Here is a 5,672-nt window from a genome sequence, read left to right as displayed (position 1 = left end):
CCCAGCCCAAGCCCCGGGCTCCCGTAGCCTCACGCCCTGCCCGGCACCGCCTCACGCCCGCGCCTCCAGGAAGACTGGAGGCCTGTCAGGAGGAAGGAAGGATTGAATGGAAGGATGGGAGAGATAGGTAGGAGGGAAGGAATTGAAAGGGTTTCCCCAAAATACACTGATTCATAATAATAATAATACAAACTATTATTTTTATTAAGACCAGGATTATTATTATTATTATTATTATTATTATATAAACCAGGGTTATTATTAGAAGGAAGGAAGTGGTTTCCCCAAAACACACTGATTCATAATAATAATAATACAAACTATTATTTTTATTAAGACCAGGATTATTATTATTATTATTATTATTATATAAATCAGGGTTATTATTATTAGAAGGAAGGAAGCGGTTTTCCCAAAACACACTGATTAATAATAATAATAATAATGAACTTATTATTATTAAGACCAGGATTATTATTATTATTATCACTTAAAAAGGTAAAGGTAAAGGTAGTCCCCTGACATTAAGTCCAGTCATGTCTGACTCTGGGGTGTGGTGCTCATCTCAATTTCTAAGCCGAAGAGCCAGCGTTGTCCGTAGACACCTCCAAGGTCATGTGGCCGGCATGACTGCATGGAGCGCCGTTACCTTCCCGCCGGAGCGGTACCTATTGATCTACTCACATTTGTATGTTTTCGAACTGCTAGGTTGGCAGAAGCTAGGGCTGACAGCGGAAGCTCACGCTGCTCCCCAGAATCGAACCTGCGACCTTTTGATCAACAAGCTCAGCAGCTCAGTGCTTTAACTCACTGCGCCACCGGGGGCTCCTATTATTACTTAGACATTATTATTATTATTATTATTATTATATAAATCAGGGTTATTATTATTAGAAGGAAGGAAGGGGTTTCCCCAAAACACACTGATTAATAATAATAATAATAATAATAATCTTATTATTATTAAGACAAGGATTATTATTATTATTACTTTGACTTTGTATTATTATTATTATTACTAGCCGTCCCTTGCCACGTGTTGCCGTGGCCCTCATGGGGGTTCTGTGTGGGAGGTTTGGCCCAATTCTAACGTTGGTGGAGTTCAGAATGCTTTTCAATTGTAGGTGATCTATAAATCCCAGTGACTACAACTCCCAAATGTCAAGATTCCATTTTCCCTAAACTCCAGCAATGTTCACATTTGGGCATGTTGAGTATTCTTGCCAAGTTTGGTCCAGATCCATCATTGTTTGAGTACACAGTGATCTCTGGATGTAGGTGAACTACAACTCCAAAACCAAAGGACACTGCCTACCAAACACTTCCAGTATTTTCTGTTGGTCATGGGAGAACTGTGTGCCAAGTTTGGTTCAATTGCATTATTCGTAGGGTTCAGAATGCTCTTTGATTGTAGGTGAACTATAAATCCCAGCAACTACAACTCCCAAATGACTAAATCAATTTTTTTGAGTGAAGGACATACATTGGGTTGTTAGGTGTATCATGTCCAAATTTGGTGCCAATTCATCCAGGGGTTTTTGAGTTCTGTGAATACCACAAACGAACATTACATTTTTATTTATATAGACTATTATTATTATTATTATTATTATTATTATTATTATTATATAAATCAGGGTTATTATTATTAGAAGGAAGAAAGGAAGGAAAGGGTTTCCCCAAAACACACTGATAATAATAATAATAATAATAATAATAATATAAAACTTTATGTATACCCCGCCACCATCTCCCCAAGGGGACTCGGGGCGGCTTACATGAGGCCAAGCCCAACAACACATCAGTAAAACAACAAAGCAATAAGCAAATAAAACAATACAATTAATATAACTCACATATAGGCAATAACACACAAACTTATGGCCGGGCCAGGTGTTGTTATTGTTCATTCGTTCCGCTGTTTCTGACTCTTCGTGACTTCATGGACCAGCCCACGCCAGAGCTCCCTGTCAGCCGTCACCACCCCCAGCTCCTTCAAGGTCAATCCAGTGACTTCAAGGATACCATCCATTAATCTTGCCCTTGGTCGGCCCCTCTTCCTTTTTCCTTCCATTTCCCCAGCATAATTGTCTTTCCTAAGCTTTCCTTTCTTCTCATGATGTGGCCAAAGGACTTCATCTTGGCCTCTACTGTCCTTCCCTCCAATGAGCAGCCGGGCTTTATTTCCTGGACGATGGACTGGTTGGATCTTCTCGCAGTCCAAGGCACTCTCAGAACTTTCCTCCAACACCACAGTTCAAAAACATCTATCTTCCGTCGCTCAGCCTTCCCTATGGTCCAGCTCTCACATCCGTAGGTGACTATGGGGAATAGCATTTCTTTTACTATGCGGATCTTCGTTGCCAGTGTGATGTCTCTACTCTTCCCTATTTTATCGAGACTGGACATTGCTCTCCTCCCAAGAAGTAAGCGTCTCCTGATTTCCTGGCCACAGTCTGCATCTGCAGTCATCTTTGCATCTAGAAATACAAAGTCTGTCACGGCCTCCACGTTTTCTCCCTCTATTTCCCAGTTGTCAATCATTCTTGTTGCCATCATCTTGGGATTTTTTTATGTTTAGCTGCAACCCGGCTTTTGCGCTTTCTTCTTCCACCTTGATTAGAAGGCTCCTCAGCTCCTCCTCGCTTTCGGCCATCAAAGTGGTATCATCTGCATATCTAAGGTTGTCAGTGTTTCTTCCAGCAGTTTTCACTCCAGCCTTGCATTCGTCAAGCCCCGCACATCGCATGATGTGTTCTGCATACAAGTTGAATAGGTTGGGGGAGTGTATCCAACCCTGCCACACGCCTTTCCCAATCTTGAACCAGTCTGTTGTTCCATGGTCAGTTCTGACTGTTGCTACTTGGTCCTTCTACAGATTCCTCAGGAGACAGACAAGGTGATTTGGTATGCCCATCCCACCAAGAACTTGCCACAATTTATTATGATCTGCACAGTCAAAGGCTTTAGAAAAGTCAATAAAACAGAAATAGATGTTTTTCTGGAACTCCCTGCCTTTCTCCATTATCCAGTGGATATTGGCAATTTGGTCTCTTGTTCCTCTGCCTTTTCTGAACCCAGCTTGTCCATCTGGCAACTCTCACTCCATGTATTGCTGGAGTCTTCCTTGCAGGATCTTGAGAATTACCGTACTGGCATGAGAAATAAGGGCCACTGTACAAAAGTTTGAGCAGTCTTTAGCATTTCCCTTTTTTGGTATGAGGATATAAGTGGATTTTTTCTAGTCTGATGGCCATTCTTGTGTTTTCCATATTTGCTGGCATATTACATGCACAATTTTTTTTAAAATTTAAAAACCTATGGCCGGGCCAGATGTAATAGTTTAAAATTTTAAAATAAACACTGGGCATGAAGAGAGGTAGGATGTATCAAAGCATCATTCTCATTATTATTATTTAGATAAGATTGTTATTATAAATATTATTATTATTACTTAGACTATTATTATTTTCTAAACCAGGATTGTTGTTGTTGTTGTTATTATTAGGAAGGAAAGGGTTTCCCCAAAACACACAGATTATTATCATTCTCGTTATTTAGACCAGAATTATTATTACTATTATTACTTAGATGATGATGATGATGATGAAGACATGGGTTATTATTATTAGACGGAAGGAAGGATTTCCCAAGAACACACTGATTATCATCATCATTATTACTATACTGACACAAAAGCACAGTATGTCACAGCAAACAAGATCTATATGCTGGATTTCGTCTCACAAAATCACAAGTCGAACACTTCCCAAGCGTCTAGGACTGTGTGCTGTATTTTCGAATGATGCGCCCAGATCCAAATCAGGTGGCCTTTTGCAGTTGACAGATTGTGATTTTGTCAATGTTTATTGTTTCCAAATGCCGGCTGAGATCTTTTGGCACAGCACCCAGTGTGCCGATGACCACTGGGACCACCTGTACTGGTTTATGCCAGAGCTTTTGCAGTTCAATTTTGAGGTCTTGATAATGGCTGAGTTTTTCCTGTTGTTTTTCCTCAATGCGACTGTCACCTGGTATGGTGTCATCAATAATCCAAACTTTTTTATTTTCAATAATTGTGATGTCTGGTGTATTGTGTTCCAAAACTTTGTCAGTCTGGATTCGAAAGTCCCACAGTATTTTTGCGTGTTCATTTTCCACTGCCTTTGCGGGTTTATGATTCCACCAATTCTTTATTGCTGGCAGGTGGTACTTGTGACATAAGTTCCAATGAATCATTTGGGCCACAGAGTTGTGTCTTTGTTTGTCATCCGTCTATGTGATTTTTTTTGCAACAGCTGAGGATATGATCAATGGTTTCATCAGCTTTCTTGCACAGTCTGCATGTTGGGTCATCAGCTGATTTTTCAATCCTGGCCTTCATGGCATTTGTTTGGGTGGCTTGGTCCTGGGCTGCAAGAATCAGGCCTACTGTCTGCTTCAATGTTCCATTCATGAGCCATATCCAAGTCTTCTCCCTGTCAACTTTTCCTTCAATTTTGTCAAGGAACTGCCCATGCAATGCTTTATTATTATTATAAGTAAGAAAATTATTATTGTTATTATTACTATTTAGATCAGGATTATTATTATTATTATTATTATTACACAGACCAGAAATATTATTATTTAGATCATTATTATTATTTAGGTTATTATTATATAGACCAGGATTATTATTATTATTATTATTATTAAGGCCAGTATTAACATTATTATATACACAAGGATTATTATTATTTAACCATTATTATTATTATATAGATGATGAAGAAGATGATGATGCAGACAAGGATTATTATTATAAGGAAGGAAGGAAGTTTCCCTAAAACACATTGATCATCATCATCATCATCATGATTACATAGACCATTATTATTATTATTATTATTATTATTATTATTATTTAGACCAGGTTTATTATTTAGACCAGAGTTATTATTATGTATATTATTATAATTATATGTTAGATTATTATTCTTATATAGTCAAGGATAATTTAGACCATTATTTAGACCATTATTATTATTATTATTTAGACCATTATTATTATTATTATTATTATTATTATTATTTAGATTATTATTATTATGGTTACATAGGCCAGGATTGTTATTATTTTTCTGATTATTTTTTAAACTGATTTTCCTCTCTATATTTTTAAAATGTTGATTATTTTTAAACTGATTTTCCCTTCCTATTCTTTCTTATTATATTTTCCATTTTAAAATTCTTATTGTATTTTTCTTACTATATTTTCCCTTTATATTTTCTATTCATATATTTTCCCTTTATATTTTTTCTTATTATATTTTCCATATGTGTATGTATATATGTATGTATGTGTATCTCTCTCTCTCTCTCTCTCTCTCTAATTCACCCAAAGTAAGCCTCAAAACGGGAGGAGCATGTTTTTCCTGCCTTGGTTTCTCTCCTCCTTATAATTAAAAAGCAATTATGCAAATTGCATTCAAATAATCCTCTGTTTCCTCCTTGGAATAACAAACCTGTTATTCCAAGAATATATAGAAGGTGAATCAATTGGCCCAGGAAGAAAATCATATCATATCATAAGATATGATATCATATCATAAGATATGAATCAGTGATTTCCAACCTTTTTTTGACCAGGGACCACTCTCCAACATTAGTACCAAATGGGTTATGAATCG

Source organism: Anolis sagrei, chromosome X (genome assembly GCF_037176765.1).
Source record: "Anolis sagrei isolate rAnoSag1 chromosome X, rAnoSag1.mat, whole genome shotgun sequence".
NCBI lineage: Eukaryota > Metazoa > Chordata > Lepidosauria > Squamata > Dactyloidae > Anolis > Anolis sagrei.
Note: the sequence above shows the minus strand (reverse complement) of the source record.